This window comes from Saccopteryx leptura, chromosome 1, assembly GCF_036850995.1.
Source record: "Saccopteryx leptura isolate mSacLep1 chromosome 1, mSacLep1_pri_phased_curated, whole genome shotgun sequence".
Lineage (NCBI taxonomy): Eukaryota > Metazoa > Chordata > Mammalia > Chiroptera > Emballonuridae > Saccopteryx > Saccopteryx leptura.
Genome location: NC_089503.1, coordinates 6,591,686 through 6,617,733, shown reverse-complemented (window position 1 = coordinate 6,617,733; position 26,048 = coordinate 6,591,686). Strand labels below are relative to the sequence as shown.

Below are 26,048 nucleotides of genomic sequence, written 5' to 3'. Positions count from 1 at the left end.
AGAGAGACAGAGAGGAAGGAGAGGGGGAGGGGTGAAGAAGCAGATGGCGCCTCTCCTGTTTGCTCTGGCCGGGAAACAAACCCGAGACTCCTGCACGCCAGGCCGATGCTCTACCACCAAGCCAACCAGCCAGGGCCCATGAGCAAGATTTTTAAATGCTTGGACATACTATTAAACCCAAGCAGATCAATTCATTTAATGTGGTGTTATCCCAACAACCATGCCAGTCAAGAACAAGGATAGAGTTCCCACACACTGGGCACCATCCCACTACCACCAAAAAACAAAACAAACTAGGCTGAGCTCTACAGGAGTTCCTGGAGGAAGCCCACCCCCTCACTCACTGTTCTAGCTTTGCTTAGCTCACTGAACCCAAGGTTAGTCAGAGAGGGCCCCCCCCCCCGGGTCCAGAGCGCTGGCTGCCTGATGGGGCCTAAGTCAGGCAGGAGGTCCACGTGCACAGGCGTCTCTGGGAGATCCACAGGTGAGTGGGGAGGGAGCTTGTTCATCCCTTTTGGGTCCACGATGCTGACCTGCACAGGTCCTTCTGATTCCACCTCTTCTCCCTCTTTCTCCAGAGCTGACAACAAGCAGCTTTTTGCTTCCTCTCTAGCCCACCACGGAAAGGTACCTACCACTAATAAAGCCTGCCAAAGGCAGACCAGTGGAAATCCCAGAAGAGGAGGACAGAGTGACACCCCACTGGAGGTGCTGCCCGGGATTAGTGAGAGACAATGGTGGGCTGAAACAACCCCCAGAGACTCCCTGCTTCTGGTGCTCTACCCTGGGGTTGGGGCTGGTGCTTTTTCCCTACTGGAGGCAGGGAGGTGCAACTGACTCCCACATCTGCTTTGAGACCGGCCTTCCAGTGGTTGACCTGCCAGGTGGGTGAGCTAGAGGGAACGGTCAACATCAGGCTAGCAAACAGACTTCAGCCTCATCCAGGAGCAAGGACAGGAGCAAGAATGGTGGGAGGGACATTTCTACAGCATGAGATCTTAGTTTGTTTATTCAAGTGCTTTCTATACCTTACCTCCATCTCCCTACACCACTGGGAAGAAGCCAGGATAGGGACATTCATCCCTGAGATGAAACCCTCAGGACACGAGTGCAGGAAAGATGACCCCGGTCCAGGTCTAGGAAGGAAAGTCCAAGGCTACTTGGGAAAAGGTACAAGCTCTAGGTGAATAATCCTGGGTAGGAATTTGTCAAAATCAAGAAGGATGGAGACCCTTCACCATTGCTCTGGATATGCTAGTGACACTTGGGTTACAGAGGTAAGTGACATTTGATTCTCACAGAGGATGAACCAGGCATGAGAGAATGGGACTCTGGAGTGAGAAAGACCTGAACCTGATCTTAAATTTGCTATGTGTGGCCTGACCTGTGGTGGCGCAGTGGATAAAGCGTCAACCTAGAAATGCTGAGGTCGCCGGTTCAAAACCCTGGGCTTGCCTGGTCAAGGCACATATGGGAGTTGATGCTTCCAGCTCCTCCCCCCTGTCTCTCTCTCTCTCTCTTTCTCGCTCTCTCTCCTCTCTAAAATGAATTTTAAAAAAAAATTAAAAAAAAAACCCAAAAATTTATTAAAAAGAAAGTCAGCCCTTGACACAAGGGTTTGATTAAGTTTAAAAAAAAAAAAAAATTGCTATGTGTGACCTTGGGCAAGTCATTTAACCTCCAAGTCTCAATTCTGTCACTTGTAAAATGGGATTAGCAACACATACCTTGCAGACTTGTTTGTGAGAGCTCAGTGGATCTGATTATTATGAACTAGGTTTTATTTCTAACTATTCCCAGTTTTCCACATAAAAGTAGAACCTTCCTCGTGAGAGAGGTGGGCAGACAGGAAGAAAGAATATATCCTAATATTCTGCTGTTTCTCCAACTTCTGTTCAACTCCCAGCGCTGACAAGCTCAACAAAAGGACAAGGGCAGGGGAGAGACTGGTGGTCAAACAGGCTCAGATGGCCTGACCAGGCGGTGGCGCAGTGGACTGGGACGCAGAGGACCCGGGTTCAAGACCCCGAGGTCGCCAGCTTGAGTGCGGGCTCATCTGGTTTGAGAAAAAGCCCACCAGCTTGAACCCAAGGTCACTGGCTCCAGCAAGGGGTTACTCGGTCTGCTGAAGGCCCGCGGTCAAGGCACATATGAGAAAGCAATCAATGAACAACTAAGGTGTTGCAACGCGCACTGAAAGACTAGTGATTGATGATTCTCATCTCTCTCCGTTCCTGTCTGTCTGTCCCTGTCTATCCCTCTCTCTGACTCACTCTGTCTCTGTAAAAAATAAATAAATAAATAAAAATTAAAAAAAAAAAATCAGGCTCAGATAGTTGGGCACATACACTCCTTTCCCCGTAACCCTGTCCTGGACACTTCCTGGCAGCCCAGAGGCTCTGTGAAATCTGGTACCTTTCTCTTCATGGTACCTAGTATCTGGGATGAGATCAAGGAAGCAAGTCACCTAGCTTTGGGCAAGAATAGTCCCAGGAGTCCTGTGTTTTGAGAGAAGAGAGGATTTGAGAGGATATAGGTCTTTGCTTGGGTTTTCCTAGGGCCAGAGGGGACAGGCAAGACCTTCTAGTGACACGGATGACACTCCTCGTGGGACACTTCTCATGAGCCCCGGCCACCTCTGCTCATGCTTCATTTCATGGAGATCAGGCAGAAGAACAGTAACCTTCAGAACAGGTGTCTTGACTTCTTCAGATTAAAAACTGTGTGAGCTGGCCCACGTCTTACTCAGCTGTGCCTGCAGGGGGCATTTCACAGACTGTTACTGGACTGGGCCACAAATACCATCACCAGCAGCTGCTGTACCAGCCGCAGGAGCATTGGGGACACAAGGTGATGGTCCTGCCCTCAAGGCACTCATGGCCAGGGAAGTCATTAGAAATGTAAATGAAGTGAAATGAATTGTACGGTATAACATGGCAATTATAGTTAACAATACTGCATTTAAAATTTTTTTTTTAATTTATTGGGGTGACATTGGGTAACAAAATTATATAGGTTTCAGGTGTACAATTCTATAACACATCCTCTGTATACTGTATTATGTGTTCACTCTAAGTCAAGGCTCCTTCCATCACTATTTATCCCTTTTCCTTCTTCTACGTCCCCCATCCCCCTTTCAACAATACTGTGTTTTATATTTGAAAGTTGCTAAGAGAATAGAGCTTAAAAGTTCTGATCACAAGAAAACAAACTGAAACTATGTGAGGTAATAGATGTTATCTAGCCTTATTGTGGTGAGCATTTATTAATATAGACGAATATTGAATCATTTTGTTATACATCTGAAATTAACAATGTTACATGTCAATTATTTCTTAATTTAAAAAATAAAAATAAAAAAAGCGAGGCCCTGGCCAGGTAGCTCAGTTGGTTAGAGCAGTGGTCCCCAACCCCCGTGCTGCGGACCGGTACCAGTCCGCAAAGAAAGAATAAATAACTTACATTATTTCCGTTTTATTTATATTTAAGTCTGAACGATGTTTTATTTTTTTTAAATGACCAGATTCCCTCTGTTACATCTGTCTAAGACTCACTCTTGACGCTTGTCTCGGTCACGTGATACATTTATTCGTCCCACCCTAAAGGCCGGTCCGTGAAAATATTTTCTGACATTAAACCGGTTCGTGGCCCAAAAAAGGTTGGGGACCACTGGGTTAGAGCATTGTCCCAATACGCCAGGGTTGTGGGTTTGATCCCCAGACAGGGCACATACAAGGATCAACCAATGAGTGCATAACTAAGAGGAACAAGAAATCAGCGTTTCTCTTTCTCTCTCAAATAATTTTTTTTAAGTGAAATGAAGTGTGACTACCATAAATAAATAAGGTAAGCACCTGACCAGACGGTGGCGCAGTGAATAGAATGTCGGACTGGAATGCAGAAGGACCCAGGTTTGAGACCCCCGACTTCGCCAGCTTGAGTGCGGGCTCATCTGGTTTGAGCAAAGCTCACCAGCTTGGACCCAAGGTTGCTGGCTCAAGCAAGGGGTGACTCAGTCTGCTGTGGCCATAGGGTCAAGGCATATATGAGAAAGCAATCAATGAACAACTAAGGTGTCGGAACGAAAAACTAATGATTAATGCTTCTCATCTCTCTCCATTCCTGTCTGTCTGTACCTATCTATCCCTCTCTGACTCTCTGTCCCTGTGAAAAAAAAAAAGAAAGAAAGACAGAAGGTGAGCCTGACCAGGTGGGGGTGCAATGAATAGAGCGTCGACCTGGGACTCCAAAAACCCAGGTTTGAAACACCGAAGTTGCTGGCTTAAGCGCAGGCTCACCTGCCTGAGTGCAGGGTCGCCAGCTTGAGTGTGGGATCAGAGACCTGACCCCATGGTTGCTGGCTTGAGGCCCAAGGTCACTGGCTTGGCTGGCACATATGAATGAGAAAGCAAACAATGAACTAAGGAGCTGCAACAAAGAATTGATGCTTCACATCTCTCTCCTTTCCTGTCTGTTTCTATTTCAAAAACAATTTTAAAAAAATAAAACATAACTATATATTTTTAAAAATTAATGATCAGCCCTGACCTGTTGGCTGAGTTGGTTAGAGCATCATTCCAATACACCAAGATTGCAAGTCAATCCCCAGTCAGGGCACGTATAAGAATCAACCAATGAATGCATAAATAAGTGGAACAACAAATCCAAGTTTCTCTCTTTCTCTTTAAAAATCACTAAATACAAATGAAAAAAAAACTAGTGAGGAAAGTGGTATTGTTTCACACTTTTGCAAATCTCTTTAAGGCCTAGCACAAGACACTGGCTTCTCATATCGGCATTTCTGTGTCCAATCCATCGTGATCAGTCATGTTTATGGAGACAATCTGGACTTGACCAAATACACAGTTGTAAAAGGGAGGAATATTTTTATAGCCTTTGCAGACAATTATGGATACTTCTGTTGGATACTACACAAAAACTTGACAAATAGTAGTTAATTAAAATGTGGAATATGAAACCATATGAACTTTTAAAGAACTCTATGTTAAAATCTATTGGCCTTTCTTGAATTGTAAAGGGCCTTTTAGCCTCACCAGGTGGTGGCGCAGTGGATAGAGCAGGGATCCCCAAACTACAGCCCACGGGCTGCATGCAGCCCCCTGAGGCCGTTTATCCGGCCCCCGCCGCACTTCCAGAAGGGGCACCTCTTTCATTGGTGGTCAGTGAGAGGAGCACAGGATGCAGATGCTGTGCTCCTGAAGTACTGTATGTGGTGGCGGCGCTCACGTACAATACTACTTCCGGTGACACAGGATGCACGCGTCATATCACTTGTTACGGCTAGCAGTGTCAAATATGGAACCAGACACTGACCATCTCATTAGCCAAAAGCAGGCCCATAGTTCCCATTGAAATACTGGTCAGTTTGTTGATTTAAATTTACTTGTTCTTTATTTTAAATATTGTATTTGTTCCCGTTTAGTTTTTTTACTTTAAAATAAGATATGTGCAGTGTGCATAGGGATTTGTTCATCATTTTTTTTATAGTCCAGCCCTCCAACAATCTGAGGGACAGTGAACTGGGCCCCTGTGTAAAAAGTTTGGGGACCCCTGGAATAGAGCGTTGGACTGGGATGCCGAGGACCCGGGTTCAAGACCCCGAGGTCGCCAGCTTGAGCATGGGCTCATCTGGTTTGAGCAAAGCTCACTAGCTTGGACCCAAGGTCGCTGGCTTGAGCAAGGGGTTACTCGGTCTGCTGAAGGCCCGGAGTCGAGGCACATATGAGAAAGCAATCAATGAACAACTGAGGTGTCGCAATGCTCAACAAAAAATTAATGATTGATGCGTCTCATCTCTCCATTCCTGTCTGTCTGTCCCTATCTATCCCTCTCTCTGTCTCTATTAAAAAAAGGGGGGGCCTTTTACCCGACATGATTTTGAAACCTCACACACTGGTCATTTGGAAAATATTGGTTCACTGAGTTATGCTGCTCTTCAAGATGTTTTCACACTTTATCATAAAATGCCAGATATCACATGTGTAATAACACCAGCAATCTCATCAGAAAGCCTTTAAGTATTGAGAAGCTGTTCAGCTCACGATGAGGGATACAAGCTTGCCAAAATTCTTATTTTTGCCCGAGAGCTCTAATTTTACCATTGGCAAAAAAATATCAGTAGTTTCCTTTGAAGCAACAGGTTCTCCTACATTCATTTTTGAAAAATAAAACCTGCTAGATACCTGTCGGATTAACCACAATTGCCTGTCAGCTGTTCTTTCCTTAAAAAACGGGCTAGTTCAGCTTGCAACTCAAACAGCCCCAGAGGTGCTTTGCCTCTAACCAACCACTACAGTTGGGCCTGGGCAATGCTCACTTCCCATCTCACCATATAGCATACTGTAGGCACACAAACACTGAGAGTTAACAAACTGAATCATTATCACTGCTTCAAGGTCAGTCTTAAGTGAAACGAGCTCTCTTGACGGCAAGTGCGTGGAGGTGGCGGCGGCACCAGGCAGCCCCATAGCCTGATTCCCACAGGGGTACCAGCAGTTTTGCCCACCACTGCTTCTGCACTATCACTGCAAATGTGGACAATAGTGGAAAAGGCAAGCAACCTCTTAATATTATGAAAATCGTTCTGACTCAGGGATCCCCTTGTAATGGTCTTGAGGACCTGCAGGGCCCTGGGGGCCCCACTTGAAGAGCCTGTGGTCTAAGCGGACCACACCCTGAGAACTGAGAGAAGGAAAAACAAACTTGATAATAAAAGAATTGGCACTCCCCTTCCCGGGAGCACACTGGTGCCTTTCCTGACCCCCACCACTTACCCCCAATGTGTGTCACCTTTACTCTTCTCTCTCCTAAGCCCCAAGTGCCCCTCCTTTTGTCTCTGTAACTTATTTCCTGAGCCCATTTCTTCTACCACTCACTTCGTCTACCTCTGTGACTTTCTAAATAAACTTTCTCTTATAATTTGAGTCTTGGCTCTGAATTCTATCTTAGCCAGAACTCAAGCACTAACGCTGGTGAACTGACGTCCGGTCTGATCCCTCCAGTCTAACACCTGGTATAATTCTCACCACCAACTTGATGGTGCTGTGGCTCGAATTGTTGTATCATGGCATAGTGCATCAGAATTCCAGAGAAGCCACCCAGGACCACCTGGTAGATTCAGATCCATGCCAGGTACCAGCAAGGGCCCATACAATAATTAAAAAAAAAAAAAAAAAAAAAAAAGCAAACAGGCTTCTTCACTGTGTGACATAAGTGTGGGGTGGTCAGCAATGGGGGACGGTCATGCGAGGAACCCAGACCCGGGAACTTTGGCTAGAACCGCCCACACTCGGGTGCGCCAAAAGAAACTTTCCAGGAGCCCTTTGGAAAAAAGTGACTGTCCGTCAGCCAGTGAGATTTCACCACGTCATATTAGCTCAACCACCCTAGAGACCCTTTAAATATCTCCCACGTGGGTCACCCCGTGCAACTTCCCTAGCCTCTATCCCTGGGACTAGGGAACCTCGTCGGGCGGGATGCATTCTGTACTCAATAAAGCCTTTTATTATTTCACACTTCGTGGCTCCGGCCCCTTCCTTCTTCCTCAGCGGGGAAAAATACCTTACAATAAGCAGAGGTGTCAGAGGTGAGCGGAGATGGGCTGGGACTCCTGTAGAATCAGGACAGGTGGGCTAACCTCAGCCCTGAAGTGCCTGGCAGTGTCAGCTGAACAGACTGCTTCCTGTGGTTTCAAAACAAACTCTGCTTGTTTTCTCTTGGCCCCACACCACCTCCCCGTTCTGTGACCTCAACACAAAGGAGGCAGCTTCAATTCTTGGGATTATTTTCCTGCTTCCACAGTAGAGAGGGAGAAGCGGGGAGCAAGCACGGTTGGGGAAGGAGAGCAAGAAGGTAGAAGGAAAAAGAAGAAAGTAGTAAACACCATCATCTTGCCTTTGCCCAGCTGCCCCCAGCCTCAGTTCACCCAGGGGCAGGGGGTGTGGGAGGGCTTGCCCACCAATTACTGTATTCCCACCACATTCCCTTCCTGCCAGTTCAGAACTGGCCCAGATCCCTGCCAACTAGCACTCCTTCAATGTTAATGAAGGAGCTTTTCCCTCTTCTCCTCCTCCCACAGCTAAGATCTCTGTAAGGAAGGCCCCTTCTCTCAGCACCTATTATTACCTCCCACCCAGCAGCAACCAACCCAAGACCCAAGTTGGTTCAATGCCCTATGCTCCCAAAAGACTCGGTATGACGTGAAGCGAGGGCGGGAAGGCTTTCCCATCGGAGACCAGAGTGTACAACTGCAATAGCAGGAGAGCCTCTGGCCCCAGCAGCCAAATGCAGAAAACAAAGTGCCATTCAAGTCCCAGTGACAAACAATAAGCCCTTATCCACTTTTCTGGTCCAGGCCAAGAGCTACTAAGCAGAGCTGGAGGGCCCCTGGGTAGCCCCTGGGCAGGGCTGCCCCGAGGATGTGTACTGCCCTAGGCAAATATTTTTTTTGGGGGGGGGTTCTCATCTATATAAAAAATTTGAGTCACTCAAAATGAGTGTGTCAATTTCATTTTGGCAGCTCAATCACATGATCTCACAAAGGAAACCTTGCAGCCACCAGGAGCTGTCCTCCCAGCACTGGGCCCAGGCACAGGCCCTGGGACAACCCCATTGGACATCTGGTTGGCTATGCACAGGGTAGAGCGTTGAGAGCATCCCAAAGGGCTGAGGTGATCCCAGCATGGTCGGGGACCTCCAAGATTTAGGGGAGGTATTCCAAAGTGCCTCTGACCCCAGAATCCTGGCCAAAGTGGGTACTGGCCCTGCTGACACAGCCACAGTGGTGGGCTTGAAAGGTTAAGACGGCCACCTTAGGAGAAGAAATCTAGGGCTACACAGCAGCGAGTATTCTTGTGCCCCAGTCACCTAGGCAACCCCGGGGATCAGTCTCCTCTACCTGCCTGCTATGGAGTGCCAAGGTGGCTCTTTTGAATCGCACACCTCATCTCTGCCCATTCTCTCAGTGAGTTCAACAGGTAGAAGGCCGGGAGGAAAGGCACCAGGAAGACTTTACAGGGAGTTCTTTGAGGGAAGGACCAAGCCTGGCCATAAGTATTTGTTCCACATATGTGAGGAAAGAACAAACCCTGGTAACCCACAAACTGATCATCCGCTGCCAACCAAGAAAGCATTTAAATCAACTTGAAACAGGCCCTGTCCGCTTGGGACTTGTCTGCCACAACTTCAGTGACAGCAGGGGCAGGTGAAGAGCAGTGCCACTCTGGACCCCCACATGCGCTCAGGGCAGGGGCTCACAGGTCAGCAGACAGCGCCAGGAACCTGACTCCAGGGGGGAGCAGCTGCCATGGCTCCTCCAGCCCTCTGAGGTGGGGCAGTAAGAGGTCAGGGAAATTCCCTGGCAAGTGGAATGGGGAAACTGAGACAGATGGCCGATTCAAACAGGCCCCATCCAGCTCCCTCACTCACCGGCCCCTTCTCCCCTGCACGGGCCACTCCCTTAAGCGGTAAGCCCTTAGGACAATGAAGTTCTGATCCGCATCAAATGATCTTAGGAACAAAACCTTGGGTCTGGTGACCACGGAGACACTTTTGGTCAAACTAGAGATAACATCTAGGCCTCAGTTGTGTATCAGCTCCAGGACCAGAAAAGCAGGAAACCCGACTGGCATCAGGACCAGATGCAATGACCAGTGACCCCCTACCCTAGCACCAAACAATCAGTAGAGACCATGACTCTGAAAAGACACATCTGGAAAGCTGACAGATATTTCTTTTTAAATATACATAATTTTATTACAAAAAAATTTTTTTAAATGTAACCTTCTAAAACACCAGAATTTACTTTTGATAATAATTTGTATGAATTTGCTGTGCTACCATACACGAGAAATTTAAGAAATCATTAAATATTTAGAAGCATTTAACATCAGAAACCTTAAAAGCTAACTGCATGTAAGCTGATGGATATTCTACTGAGATCCTTCCCTGAGACCTCCCCTAAAGTCCCTGCCTCTGGGAAACAGTTAAAAACCCGAAAGACAAAGACCGAGTGCCTGCACTCTCTCTTTCTAGGGCATCCCTGCCTTGTGCCCCCTTCTTTCCTAAGGTGAGTCTCTGCTTTCTTTCTCCAAGGGCCCTCTTTTGGCTCAGTAGCTTGTTTCCTGAGCCCATGCAGCCCAGGTGCTCACTTCTTCTGTCTCTGTGACTTCCTTTCTTTCACACTCATTCCTGTGGCTGTGACCTTACCTCTTCTATCTTAGCCCTTCCTTTGTTTCACTGTCCCCAACTTTAATAAACATCCTCTCAAAATCACCAGGACTTGAGTTGTGAAATCTTTCCTGCACAAAGCCAAGAACCAAGAATCCACATCAATGGTAATACCTGCACCCTGGCTCACCGACAGTTTGAGTTGCTGAAACCTGCCCAAGGTCCCCTGGTTCTGTTGAGATCCACACCCCACCACTGTCAGCTGGGAAGGCAGATAAATGCCCAGGGGCAGGCTTCCCAGGGCCTGACCCTCTCTCTGTGCTGTCCTATACAGCACTTATCACCTCTGTAAGTAAACAGTTACTGGCCTTCCACCAGGCTCCCCTGAGGATATGCCCCACGCAGAGAACTCAGTGAGCGCTCAAACTGTTGTGGAGCAAATGCAAGTCTCTCTCAGCCACGCAGCGAGCCCCTGAAGCTGAGAGCCAGCTGCAGCCCACTCCTCACCCACTGACCATGCAGGGACCAAGGGCTCCAGAGCTGACTCACCCCGGCCCTCAGTGGGACCTACTGAAAGAGAGGCAACAGACCTCCTTGAGTCTTACTCAAGGGAAGAAATTCCGTGGGAGGCAGCATGCCAGGTTTCAAGACAAATATCCTGAAGTTTCATGCTAAAGGAAGAGAGGGTGTGATATTGTAATTTGTAAGAAATATATATTTGGTCGTTCAGATGACCCAAATATACTTGAGATTTATATCTACTGCTCACAAAAATTAGAGGATATTTCAAAAATGAATATGAAGCGATAAAATATCCCTTAATTCTTGTGAGCAGTATATATGTGGTTCTGGCTTGAAACCATCCTACAACAATTTCCCAAGTGCTGAGAGTGAAAGAGTTGTCTTTTGTTATGTTAATGAGGAGACTGGGAAAGCACCCAAGTTGGGACTTGTGGCTAATGAAGCCAACCACAAGATCACAAGGTTAGAATTTTCCATTCTTTCCCACCTCCCACCCCTACCGACCCTCCCCCAACCTCCTCCAGGAAAGAGGAGAGGGACTGGAGGTTGATTCAATTGCCAAAGACTTAATCAATCATGTCTACATAATAAAGTCTCTATCAAAACCAAGAGGATGGGTTTGGAGAGCTCCTGGATGTTGAGCACACAGAGATTCGGGGAGAGCAGTGGGCCTGGGAGGGCATTACATACCTCGCCCAACCCGGAACAGGTTGGTAAGAGCAGAGGTAGGAACCAGGGCTTTGTCTGGCCTCTCAAGTGTGTGTGTGAAGGTGGAGTGGGGGAGTGTTGCAGAACCGAGCCCTTACCCTGCGGAAGCTGATGCTATCTCTGGGAAGGGAGATAGTGTCAGAATTGAGTTTGCTGGTGCAGGGGAGCTCACTCGCCCACGTGTGGGAATTGGGTCTGGGAACCCTCACGAGGATAATCAGGTCGAAGTCCTGGGCCGAGGAGCAAGCAGGGGGAAGGGAAGGCTGGTTCCAATCCTCTGTGGCCCCAGATCAGTTCAGTCTCTCACTTCTTTCTGGGTCCTTCCCTAAGCTATTGCTCACAACTTCCAGCATCTCATGCTGAGTGCTAACTAGCTTTCTCCCCACACTAGCTCAGTTTCTCCCTCATCATACCTTCCCCTCCCCCAGATCCTCCCTCCACCTCACTCTCTGAAACAAACCCACCAACCTGCACTTCCTTTAGCCACCGATAGATTTTACTGCTGGTGGGACTGGCAAGACCAAATGGCCTTTTGCCAGCAGGGCCCCGACCTCCTCCCTGCTCAGCCCCAGGTCCCCAGGCCTTCCGTGTGTGGTCCCAGCTTGCCAGGGCAGGACCAGTGTCCATTCACCTCAGTGAGACCAATCATCACCGAGTGACCCACCACCTGGCCCAGACCACTGCTCTCCCTTAGCAATGGGCGGGCCTGGCTCACGGCTGCGGACAGAACACCTGTTCTGCTTGTTGCCAAGCAGTTTTATATGTGTGGTCTGTTCTCCTAACACGGTTCAGAGCCTCACCTCCCAAGTAACACGGCTGGCTAGATAGAGGCAGTGAAGCTCACGCCATTGCCAGGCCTGATACCATGGTTTATTCATTCCGGTATCCCAAATCTGGCAGATCAGGAACCAAGTCGGCACTGACTCAACATTTAAGGAGCTAGTAAACTCTGAAGGGAGAAAGACGTGGCCTAACAACATACAGAAGATTTTGTGATGACAGAACACCTGGATCCCAGTGGGGTTCCTTGTGACCTCAGGCCTATCACCTGCAAAATGATACCCCGAATGCCCTCAGAAATGCATGTGGCATACTGTAAAGGTCTGGTGTGTACAGGTTCCCCAAGATGGCCCCTCACCCCTTCTTCCCTGGGAGAAAGGAGCTCAGGGACATGGAGCATTGATCAGCTAAGAAAAGAGGTCAGGTCTGAAATTCCAGAAGTAAGCTCCCCAGTAAACTGGAACTGGACCTAAGGGACTGATCGCATTTTACAGTGGTTGTGTGGCTGCTGCTTTGTACATGGCTCTCAGGCTCTGTCTGGTACACGTGTGCTTTGCCTCAGCCAGACCCAGGCTTCAGAGTAGTCCATCAGCTAAATGGATGCATGCTGACTGCTCTGGGGGGTGTAAGCAAGTTTCTGACAAGGGAAACGATCCGGAAGATGTCCAGCATTCAGCGGACTGAAGGGAACCAAAGTCATGTCACTGTGAAGCTGCCTTTTTGGTATACTGGCTTTAAGCTGTTTATTAAGAAACAAGACTGAAAGAACCTTTGACCCTCCCTACCCCTTTTCCTGCCCAGGAGATTCAGATAGAAAAACCTGCTTCAGGAAGATCTTAAGATGTTAGCCTTAGCCTAATTTGAATTAAGTATGGTAAATAAGAGGGCTTTAGGCTGGGGCCTGTTCCGCTAGATAACCACTATGTCCCATCATTTCTGAGTCACCCCACAAGAATTTTCCTGCCATGTGTGTTCTGCTCTTCAAGGAGCTGTAAATCACCCACTGTCACTTCTGAAATCTAACACCCCATTTCCCTACCAGTCCCCCTTTTCTCCTTTATCCAAAATGTCTTATACACTCAATGTTGCCTTGCTGTCTTTGGAATATTCATGCCGATGTGAATTCCCCATGCGCAAGAACCAAACCTTCAATTTTCTCCTGTTAATATGTCTCTGGTAATTTGATTATTAGCCCAGCTAGAAGAACTTAGAGGGTGGGAGGAAAAGTATTCACTTTTCAGCCCCTACAATAAGGGACTGAACTGGGGTGACCTGGGACAAGGGGTGCCTCAGCACCAGGCACCCGCCTTATGGACAGCAGCACTCGGCACTCACAGGCTGTGGAGAAGGGCCTCAAAAGGACTGCTAGAGCCAGGACTGCCCAGAGAATCTCGGGCTACGGGCAGGCGGACGGAGCCTGGCAGCACTTCCCTAAGCCCGTGTTCTTGTCCCTTATGGAGCACCCGCCTCCGCCTCCCCTGCAAAACCTTTGTCAAAAGGCCCAAGTCCCTTCCTCCCTGCGGCTTTTGAGCTCTCTAGGTGGCCAGGCAAACAGCTAGTGAAATCCTCTTTCCTCCTCCTGAAGAATTCTGCATTAAAGACAAGTTCACGTGAACACAATAAGAATTCTTGCTTCTAACAGCTCCTGTCTAAGGGAGATAAACCACCAGCTCTCAAGTCTACAGAGTCTACGCTGCTCTTAACATTTCTACTTCCTTTTCTTAAAATGTTTAATTTATTGATTTTAGAGAGCAAGGGAGGAGAGAGAGAGAGAGAGATAGGAATATCTATCCACTCCTGTATGTGTCCTGACCAGGGATCGAACCAGTAACCTCTGTGATGCTCTAACCAACAAAGCTATCTGGCCAGGGCAGCATTTCTACTTCTAATATACTGCTCACAAAAATTAGGAGTATTTCAAAATAAATATGAAGCAATAAAAAAAAGCATTTGTTTTTTTTTTTTAATTAAACAAGAACATCAGAAAAGCAAATGACAAGTCAAAGAAAGTTGTTTGATTATGCAAATGAGGTGCAAACCCAACTTTTATGTCATTGGTGAAAATGCACTACACAAAAGGCTGAAAGTACTGGAGTATGTGCATGTTCCCTGATCCCCTAATTTTTGTGAGCAGTGTATTTTCTTTTGGGGGGTATGGGTGAGGCGAAGAGATAGCTGGGAAGATGAGAGACAAAAGAAGAAATGAGAGAATGAACTAAAAGGCTTCCCCACAGGATGAGCCACACAGGTGTGACCTCCAGATGCTCAGCTCATCCTGGTCTCAAAGCAGAGCCCTACAGGTAGAGTGGGCCCAGGATGGGGGGACAGCAAGACTCAGGTCTTCTCCCTGAAGGTCTCTTCTATCCAAAGTCATTCTACTCTGGCAGCCCAGAGAGGAGCTAGACCAAGCCCACAAGCCTCAGTATCCACATAGATCAGAAGATTTCATGAGTCCCTGGACAAGACTCAAATAATCCTGGCACCACGGACTCAAATGAACTGTCTCAAAGCCATTGGGTTAGTCTCAAAGGGTATATATAACAAATGAAGAAAACATTTCTATTTTCAAATTTCCCCTTCATTTGCACCCTTGAAGAGCATCTTTGTAGAACCCTAGGTATGACTTCCTGTGGCTGATAGGAGACCCTCCTGAAATGCCCCAAGCTTAAGCTGGGAAGGAATGGGAAGCCACCTGTAGGTGGGGGACAGGGTGATGACAACAGTGGAACTGGCTTCAGGCCAGAGGCAGGGAATGAGCCATTCCTGACGATCTGCGCTGGTAATAGCAAACAGATACCAAAAGGGCAGGGGGGTCACTGGGGAAAAATGAGGCCTGGCAGTGAGGGGCCTAATCCAGACTCCCCCTTTGAACAAGGTCAGAGTTAAAATCTCTGCCTCGACTCTCTGGAGAAGAGATACTGTATTACTCAAGAGGAATACTAGCCAGATAATATCAGATAATGGCCTTGAGCACATAAGTTACCACAGCGCCTGGCATAAAACCCTTGTTGAATGAATATGTGGATAAGTGGATTCAGAATGAGGCTGGTTTAATCTGGAGTGAGCAGATTGTGTGTTCTCAGACTCCACATGACAACACGATAAAACCCTGCAGAAAGGTGCCAGGCTGTTCATCAGCAGGGCCATCAGCCCCAGAACTCAGATCATGGGGCTGAGACAAGTGTAAGGAGACAGGAGAAATGGCATAGAACTAAAACCAGATGTATACTGTGGCAGTCACCAGAAGGCCTATCTCCTGGGAATCCGCTTGCAGCTTCAGAAAGGGCAGAGGGCCAACTCCAAACAATGGGTTCCTGTCAACCCCAGGTCCTCAGAGCTGCTCCTCCGTCTTCACAGCACCCTCCTCCCGGTGGCCTCACTCCTTTGGGAATGGCGCTGGGCCTAGATGCACTGTCCAATGCAGAGAAATGCACACACACGACAGTGACACTGTGGCCCAAGGACAATACGCCTTACTGGGTTCTGGCTCAACTGCCCCCAGCTGCATCCATTCATATACTTGTCTCTTCTGCATCGTGAGGAAGACAACCCACTTTCACTATGGCAATGGGGAGTGCGGCAACAACCTTGCTACAATACTCAACCGCTTGCTAGAAAATTCTTAAGGCTTCCTCAGACCCTTTGGCAGGATTATCTTTATCTTCATTATAGCCTTAAAGAAGAAGAGAAGAAGTATTCTAGAGAGGAAATGAAACCAAACAGAGAACAGAGGCCAAGGATAATTTTCTAAAACTGATGAGAAATAAGATGTTCTAAGCACAGAACCCTGCTCCTAGGCCCCAGGCATCATGTCAGATGCTACTGGGGAAGGAAGAATAAAAGGATTCTAAAAGGCTTTGGGAAGAACACAGGTGCAGAAATGACAAAGAGAAAACCTGGAGTTGTTCAGAAAAATAAAAATATCATACACACCCTTCTGGCAGTGGGCTGTTCTGCCTAGTTGGCAGTAGCCCAGAACAGGGCACGCGAGGGCACGGGGTTGGGGTAGAGAGACAAGTCTGAACCCGAGCTCTAGCACTAGTAGCCGGATGACTTTGGCAAGTAGTTCATCTCCATCCTCAGCCTCCGTTTCTCAAGGTAACACCTCCAAAGGAGTCCACAGTAGAGCAGAAAAAATATAGTTGTCATTAGCATTTTACTGTTATATTCTTTTATATAAATTTAGTTCTAAATGAAGGAAAATTAAAATCAACCAGAAGATCCAAAACCACCCAACAATTCTAATCTCAATTTTCCCACACTCTAGAACTCTCCCTGAGAATTTTAGACTGACAAGGCTCTCTATACAGAGAAAGCTGCCTACTCCCTACATCATTCACAAAGGGGTTCCTTCCCTAATCTCAGCTCAGCTAAACAGGAAAAAGGAGACCTGCCATCTTCCTAATTACAATTCCTCTGCTCTTGTGAATGAGGCTGAGGGTCCCTTTGTCTGCATAAAGCCCAGCCAGCACCCACATTCCCAGAACAGACATTTTGAAGAAGTCACCGGGTTTCAGTCGTAATTTAAATCAGAGGGGAGAAGGTGGGAAATAGGCTTTGGGGCTTGAAATCTAAACAAACAGAACAAGGACTAGAAGGATGAAGCGGTAACTATAGATAGATGTACTTCTACTCAACAAAGAACTGCTCTACCCTAAGGGTCGATCATTCTGTCATCAACATCAGTTAGGAAAAGCAATGGCCACCAGCTCACTGGATGTGCATGGACAACTCCAGGGAGAAGTGCCTAGACTTCCTCTGCTCTACCCTTTCATTTCCTGGCTCTGGCCCACATCCCCACATGGCAACAGGTGACACAAGTATGGTCATGTACTGTCCACAGGAAGCCAAGAGCCACTGACCTCTCCATCACTAAGAAGGCATGTTAGTTTCACTCGAGGTCCTGGGCTCCACCCTCACTCTGGTGAACTGTGTTCACAGCCCAAGTTTGCTGTTAGCTAAAAGGGGGGTTTCAGGCAAGAACACAGAGGATATGAGAGCATCTTCATTCCTGGAAAGTAAGGAGCAAGAAAAAAGGCAAATTATAGGTCAATAATGTTATAAAGAGAGAACAGCCTGTCACTGCTGTTCTCTCACACCTCACCTTGCAGTTGCAGAGCCCTGAGTGCAGCAAGGAAAAGGGACCAGACACCGCTGAGCAGCAAAAGGCAGGCTGTGCACGTCTCTGCTGCGTACAAAGGGAAAAAGAGAATTCTTGGAAGTCCAACACTTTCTTTCCACAAAAGAGCTACGTCATATATGGGGGTTTTAAATGAGTCACAGAAGCACAGTTTTGGGATTCAAAAAATCACAAGGCAGAAGAGAGGTGAGGCGGGGAGGGGGGAGAAAGTTAGGAATTAAGGGTGTTGATTTGGCAGAAGGAATGGCAAACAATCCATTTATTCTTCCTTCTAACTTGCAAATAAGATAGATGTGACCTTTGGGCAAGAGGACAATGGCATCCTAAGCACCTGAAAGAAAGCAGCTAAGAAGCTATTGGGAAAGATATGATGAAAAGCAAACTCAAGATGCAGAGAAGACAACGAAAAGAATGACAGGGCAGGTAGCCTAAAAAGAAGAGGAAGAAGCCTGACCTGTGGTGGCGCAGTGAATCAAGTGTTGACCTGGAATGCTGAGGTCACTGGTTCAAAGCCCTGGGCTTGCCTGGTCAAGGTACATGTGGGAGTTGATGCTTCCTGCTCCTCCCTTCTCTCTCCCTCTCATCTCTAAAATGAATAAATAAATAAAAGTGCTTGGCTTTAAAAAAAAACAACACCAAAAAAAAATTTTTTTTAAATAAAAAAGAAGAGGAAGAAGCTCCTTTGCAGATGAGCAATTGTTTAGAGGCTACTAAAAGCTAAAGGCTCTGGTCCAGGCAAGACCATTGCCAGAATCTCTTAAAATTAGCAGATATTACCTTTGTGATAAAAAAAACGTAAACATGCCATTTTCTAAATGGAAAAAATATATACACTGCTTACAAATGGAAAATGGAGAAGAGCTCTTATTGAAAAGCACATCATTTAAGGGGTATTATCTTCTTTGAAACAATCTGAAATAATAAGGTAATTAGAGCTAAACTGCAATTGTCCACACTAATGAGATAGGAATAGCAAGTGTAGATAATTCAATAAATATTTATAGAGTTGTTCCTAAGTGCCAGGCATAAAGTAGGAAGCATCCATTTTTTTTTTTAAGGGAGAGAGAGAAGGGAATGGAGGAAGAGAGAGAGAGAGAGAGAGAGGAGAGAGGAGAGAGATAAGAAGCATCAACTCGTTGCCCCATTTAGTTGTGCACTGATTGCTTCTCACACAAGCCTTGACTGGGGACCAGATCACGGATGTCGGGCTTAAGCTGAGCCAGCAACCCCTTGCTCAAGCTGGCAGCCTTGGGCTCAAGCCAGTGACCTCAAGGTCATGTTGGTGACCCCACACTCAAGCTGGTGACCCTGCACTCAAACTGGTAACCTCAGGTTTCAAACCTGCAACCTCAGCATCTGGCTGACTCATTATCCACTATGCCACCATGGGTCAGGCAGAAGTATAATTTTAAAAAATGAATCAGTGGCCTGACCTGTGGTGGTGCAGTGGATAAAGTGTCGACCTGGAACTCTGAGGTCGCCGGTTCAAAACCCTGCACTTGTCTGGTCAAGGCACATATGGGAGTTGATGCTTCCTGCTCCTCCCCCTTCTCTCTCTCTCTCTCTCTCTCTCTCTCCTCTCTAAAAAATGAATAAAAATAAAAATAAAGATAAAAAAGTCTTAAAAAAGAAAACTGAATCAAATCATGGTAAATTGACATAACCAGGGACTTGTTTGACACATGCAACTAATAATGCACATACTCTGGTTACAAATATGTACAAAATGTATAGATGTATTGACAAAGAAGAGAGATGAGTCTGATACAATGTGATTAAGCTTTTAGTTTGCTAAATTTTTTTTCCGTGTTTTTCTCTGCCTTTTTTTTTTTTTTTTTACAGAGACAGAGAGTCAGAGAGAGGGATAGACACAGGAACAGAGAGAGATGAGAAGCATCGATTATCAGTTTTTCGTTGCAACATCTTAGTTGTTCATTGATTGTTTTCTCACATGTGCCTTGACCGTGGGCCTTCAGCAGTCCGAGTAACCCCTTGCTCGAGCCAGTGACCTTGGGTCCAAGCTGGTGAGCTTTGCTCAAGCCAGATGAGCCCGCGCTCAAGCTGGCAACCTCGGGGTCTCGAACCTACGTCCTCTGCATCCTAGTCCAACACTCTATCCACTGCACCACCACCTAGTCAGGCTATTTTAACTATTTTAAAGTGCACAATTCAGTAGTTTTTGGTGTAGACAAAATGTTGTGCAAATATTACCACTAATTCCAGAACATCTTCAAATACTGCCCCCCCCCAAATAACCTCAGTACCATTAATAGCCACTTCCCATTTCTCCTTCCCCCTTGGCTTCTGCCACCCCAATCCACTTTCTGTCTCTAAGAATTTACCTATTCTGGACATGTGATAAAAAGGTCATATAAAATACAATACAATAAATAGATAAAGCCTTTTGTGTACGGCTTCTTTCACTCAGCAAGCTTCCAAGGTCCATCCATATCACAGCATCTATCAGTACCTCACTCCTTTCTGAAGCCGAGTAACATTCTGTTTTATGAATATACCACCCACTGGTTGATAAATATCTAGATTGTTTCCACTATTTGACTATTACGAATGATGCTGCTATGATCCTTCACACATATGTGAATCTTTTATGTGTGACATTTTCAATACATAACTGCCAACCATCCAGGCTGGCCTACCTAGTTAAGTTTTAATTAGTCCAAGACTTGAACACAGCACTCTGACTCCAGAGCGTGACTCCCAGTCAGTCCGCTGCATTCCTCTTCATCTCCATCCTCTGCTACAGATGAAGCGCAGCAGCCCTGAAGCGTGCTGACAGCAGGCAGAAGCAGTAGAAATGTCAAAGTCATTGTTAACAACCTAGATACATGAAGCACGAGCAGCTAGTACCCCTTCTTGTCTCCACAGCCCAATAGAAGGAGATTATAGATAATCAACGGGAAACCCCACAGGCTGACCTTTCGGATTCTTTAGTGAAACAGGGCTGCTGCCATGTGCATCCCCGCTGCTGTGAGTCTAAAGGGACAAGAGATATGACAGGTGGGCAAGCACTCAGCCCCTGGCACACAGCAGGCTTTTAGTAAAGGTTCATTTGTTAATTCAAAAAGACAATAAAATACATACACACACACAAAAGAAAATGAGAAAGAAATTTAAACATTCCACTACAAAAAATCAACTAAACACACAAAAAACCCAGTAATGTATGAAATGAGGGACACAAAGCTATAAGGCATATAGAAAACAAAAGTCACAATGACAAAAGTAAGTTCCTCATTATCAGCAATTACTTGAAATATAAGTAAATTGAACTCTCCAATCAGAAGGCAGAATAGATAACATATGATCCAACTATGTATTGGCTCTTCACAAGAGACTCACTTGAGATCCAAAGACACAGGTGGGGAACCACAGGATGGAAAGATAGAGTCCATGCATATAGTATTCAAAAGAGAACAGGCATGGCTACATAAATAACAGGCAAAATAGAATTTAAATAAAAAAGGTTACAAGAGACAAAGAAGGACATTATAGATCAATAAAAGTTGTGGTTTGTTTTTGGTTTTTTTGTTTTGTTTTGTTTTCATTTTTCCGAAGCTAGAAACCGGGAGGCAGTCACACAGACTCCCGCATGCGCCCGACCGGGATCCACCCGGCATGCCCACCAGGGGGCGATACTCTGCCCATCTGGGGCATTGCTCTGTTGCATCCAGAGCCATTCTAGCACCTGAGGCAGAGGCCACAGCGCCATCCTCAGCGCCTGGGCCATCTTTGCTCCAATGGAGCCTCGCTGCGGGAGGGGAAGAGAGAGACAGAGAGGAAGGAGAGGGGGAGGGGTGGAGAAGCAGATGGGCACTTCTCCTGTGTGCCCTGGCCGGGAATCGAACCCGGGACTCCTGCACGCCAGGCCGACGCTCTACCGTTGAGCCAACCGGCCAGGGCAAAAGTTTTAATACTGTAAGAAAATATAGCAATTATAAATATTTACACATCAAAATATACAAAGCAAAAATTGACAAAATTTAAGGGGAAATAGTTTTACAATAATAATTGGGAGACTTCAATACCCTACTCACAGTACTGGATAGAACAATCAGATAAACAATAAAGAAGAAAATAAAGGACAAATACAACACAATAAATTATGTCTAAAAGACATGTACAGAATACACATTATTTTCAAGTGCTCATGGGATATTTTTCAGGATAGACCATATGTTAGGCCACAAATTAAATCTCAACAGATTTTAAAAGACAGATATCATAAAAAAAATCTTTGATAACAACAGGATGTTAGAATAACAAAAGGAAAATGGAAAATTCATAAGTTTGTGGAAATTAACACACTTTTAAACAACTCATGGATCAAAGAAGAAATCACAAGGGAAATAAGAAAATATTGAGAAATAAATGAAAATGAAACCACAAAATTCCAAAGCTTATGGGACACAGTGAGAGCAGTGTTAAGGGGAAATTTATAGCTTACATTAAAAAAACAACCTAACATTACAACTTAAGGAACTACAAAAAGTAGAACAAACTAAACCCAAAGTTAACAAAATAAATAAATAAATAAATAAAATAAGGAAATAGTAAAGATTAACATCAGAGATAAATGAAGTAGAGAATAGAAAAAACAAAACATCCATGAAACCAAAAAAGTTGGTTCTTTGAAAAGATCAACAAAACTGACAAATCTTTAGCTAGAAGAACTAAGAGAAAAAGAGACAAGACTCAAATCACTAAAAATGAAAGTGGAAACATTACTGATTCTGGTTCTACAGAAATAAAAAGGTTGTAAGAGACATCTATGCAAAATTATACACCAATATATTAATTGGATAACCTAAATGAAATGGACAAATGCCTAGTAACACAAAACTTACCAAGACTAAAAATCATGAAGAAATGGAAAATCTGAATACATCTTTATCCAGTAAAAAGATTAAATCAGTAATCAAAAAATCTTCCAATAAAGAAAAGCCCCAGACCTGATGGTTTATCGGTGAAGTCTACCAAACATTTAAAGAAGGCCTAACAACAATCCTTAATAAAATTTTCCCTAAAAATTGAAGATGAGGGAACACTTCTTAACTCATTCTATGAGCACAAAGGTCACTGCTGGTTGAGCCCAAGGTCATTGGCTTGAGCAAGGGGTCACTGGCTCAGCTAGAGCCCCTTCCCCATCAAGGCACCTATGAGAAAGCAATCAATGAGCAACTAAGGTGCTGCAATGTAGAATTGATGCTTCTCACCTATCTCCCTTCCTCTCTGTCTCTCTCTGTCACCAAAAAAAAAAAAAAAAAAAAAAAAAGAATTGAACCCGGGACATCCACACACTAGGCTGATGCTCTACCACTGAGCCAACTGTCCAGGGCCCATGAAAAAATTTTAAATTGTGTATTAAAAAACATTATTCAGAGTAAAATAGCAACTCACAGAACGGAAGAAAAGATTTGCAAATCATATACCTTGTAAGGTATAAATACCAAAATATACAGAGAACTTCTAAATCTCAACAACAAACTATTCAAAAATGGACAAAGGACCTGAATAGACATTTCTCAAAGATATATGAATGGCCAATAAACACATGAAAAAACATGAAGTAAAATGGCAGTTGCCAGGGCCTGGGGGAAGGGAAAAATGGAAGTTACTGATTAATGGAGACAGAGTTTCAGTTTTATAAGATGAAAAGGGTTACAATGATGAACGGTGGTGATGGTTGGACAACAATGTGAATGTATTTAATACCCCTGAACTTTACATTTAAAAATGATTAAGGCTGTAAATTTACTTTAGGTGCATTTTACCACAATAAGAAAAAAACTAAAGTTAGTGAAACGACAAATCAATGTTTAAAATTAATTAATTTAATTAATTAATTAAAATAAGGAGTCTTTTTGGTATACAGACAACAGGAAAATATATAAAAGCTTTCTTAAAAACACCATCAGGCCAGCCTGAAAGAACACTTACCAAGACCACTTCGAAGTAGCAGAGTAACAATGGGGTAGTCACACAATCTCCTCAGGAATGTAAAAAATGTGAGAATTATGGGGGGTTTCAGAAATCAAAAGGGCAAAATATCTGGAAAAAGAACTTTGTAAAAGTAAGAATCTGCTACTGGAGAGAAGTGGGAAGGGGGACCAGGAGCGGAAACAGCGTATCATCCTACATGTATTAATAACTGCCAGTGTGCCATGCCTGCTCTCAAAAGCAACTCTATCTACAGAACATTGGAATGGACCTAGCCTCTGGGAAGCCCTACCTGACACAGAGGCGCCAACCACAGATCGTTAAAAGGGGCAGACCCCAATGATTCCACCTTCCATTACAAACTCACAAAGTGGCCTTTGAGATAAATTAGTGTCACATGAGTTTGAAATTAATTAGACACACAGATGTTCAGGCTCAACCCAAGTATCAAAGGACTACAATTCTGGGGGAGTGGCCATACCACTTCTGTACCTGCACTGTGATGCTGGTGTTCTTATTCCAAAGTGGGAAAGCCAAAGACCTGTGAGAATGAAAGCCATATTCCAAGGGATGCAAGAACCCTGACTGAAAAACACTAAAGTTAAAAAAGAGTTTTTCTAGTTGGGCTAGACAACCATCTATCCCTTCTGCTGAAAACACCTAAAAATGCTAGATAAAATACAGGTATATATATCTGTGTGTGCACACACACACACATACACATACATACACACAAATTTTCTTAAAAGCATAAACAAGTTAGCAAGAAAATAAAGAACACTCAGACCAGAATCTAAACCCAGAGAGACAAACCCTGAAGCATTTGTCCTGAGGGCATTTGCAGAACAGGCAAAGGGCATCATATTCAAAGGCTTTAAGAGCACAGGAGCACAACCCAGAGCCCACTCAAGGAGAGAAGTCTAAGGTGACCTTACCCCAGGTGAAGCTGGGCCTTCCAACGGCATACCTTGGAGATAGTATGGCTTTTGTTCCAGATGAATGCAATAAAGTAAATATTACAATAGAGTCACATGAATTTTTTAGTTTCCCAATGCATATAAAGTTAGGCTCACACTATACTCTACAAAGTGTGTGATAAAATGATCTCTTAAAAAATGCACATATTTTATTTTTTTAAAATATTCTATTGCTAAAAAAAACTAACCAGCATCTAAGCCTTCAGTGAGTGGCAATCTTGCAGGTGGAGTCTTGCCTCGATGGCTGCTGATCAGGGTGGCGGTTGCTGAAGGTTGGGGCGGCTGTGGTAATTTCTTAAAATAAGACAATGAAGTTTGTTGCATTGACTAATTCGTCCTTTCACAAACAATTGCTCTGTAGCTAGTGATGCTGTTGGATAGCATTTTACCCACAATTTAACTTCTTCCCAAAGTGGAGTCAATCTCTCAAACCCTGCCACTGCTTTATCAACTAAGTTTATGCAATATTCTAAATACTCTGTTGTCGTTTCAGCAATCTTCATAATATCTTCACCAGGAGTATATTCCATCACAAGAAACCACTTTCCTTGCTCATTTATAAGAAGCAATACCTTTTATCATGAGATTACAGCAATTCAATCCTATCTTCAGGCTCCACTAATTCTAGTTCTCTTACTATTTCACCACGTCTGCAGTTTTCTTTTACTGAAGTCTTGAATCCCTCACAGTCTTCCACGACAGGTGGAATCAACTTCTTCCAAACTTCTATTAATGCTGGTAGTTTGACCTCTTCCCATGAATCACAAATTTTCTTAATGGCTTCTAGAATGGTGAGTCATTTCCAAAGGTTTTTCTATTTACTCGGTCCAGATCTATCAGAGGAATCCCTATTCATAGTGGCAACAGCTTTACAAAATGTCTTCAATAACAAGACTCAAGAGTCAAAATTACTCCTTGACCTGTGGCCTGCAGAACGGATGTTGTGTTCACAAGCATGAAAACAACATTAATCTCATTGTACATCCTCACCAGAGTTCTTGTGTGACCAGGTGCATTGTCAATAAGCAGTAATATTTTGAAAGGAATCTTCTTTTCTGAGTGGTAGGTCTCAAGAAAGGACTTAAAATATTCAGTCAATCATGTTGTAAACAGATGTGCTGTCATTCAGGCTTTGATAGTCCATTTATAAAGTATAAGCAGAAGAGATTTAGCATAATTCTTAAGGATTATTGGACCTAGGATTTTTGGAATGGTAAATGAGCAATGGCTTCAATTTAAAGTCACAGCTGCATTAGCCCCTAAGAAGAGAGTCAGCCTGTCCCTTGAAGCTTTGAATCAGGGCATTGGCTTCTGCTCTCTAGCTATGAAAGTCCTAGATGGTATCTTCTCCCAATATATGAATAAGGCTTTTCATCTACAATGAAATCCTGTTGTTTAGTGTGGCCATCTTCATTAACTATGTATGTATCTTAGTTGATCTAGGTAACTTGCTGCAACATCTATAGATGGCTTCTTTCTTTAAACCTCATGAACCCACCTCTGCTAGCTTCAAATTTTTCTTCTGCAGCTTCTTTGCCCCTCTCAGCCTTCATAGAGTTAAAGACAGTTAGGGCTTTGCTCCGTATTAGACTTTGATTCAAGGATATGTTGTAGCTGGTTTGATTTTCTATCCAGACCACTAAAACTTTCTCCATATCAGCAATAAGGCTGTTTTGCTTTCTTATCATTTGTGTATTCTCTGGAGTAGCTCTTTCAACTTCCTTCAAAAACTTTTCCTTTGCATTTACTACTTGGCTAACTGGTTAGCATAAGAA

At 44.8% G+C, this 26,048-nt stretch overlaps 1 protein-coding gene across 4 annotated transcripts in view; it reads right to left on the bottom strand.

Moving 5' to 3' along the window:
- Positions 1 to 26,048, bottom strand: part of PC (pyruvate carboxylase) — a 108,865-nt gene that overhangs the window by 62,923 nt on the left and 19,894 nt on the right. Inside the window, exon 1 of one of the 4 annotated variants that reach the window (XM_066345537.1) lies at positions 17,303 to 17,323. The exons of the other annotated variants lie outside the window; for them this stretch is intronic. The gene's annotated coding sequence lies outside the window, so the exon portion shown is untranslated. Of the gene's footprint in view, positions 1 to 17,302; positions 17,324 to 26,048 lie in introns of those variants that run through there. 4 annotated transcript variants of the gene reach the window in all.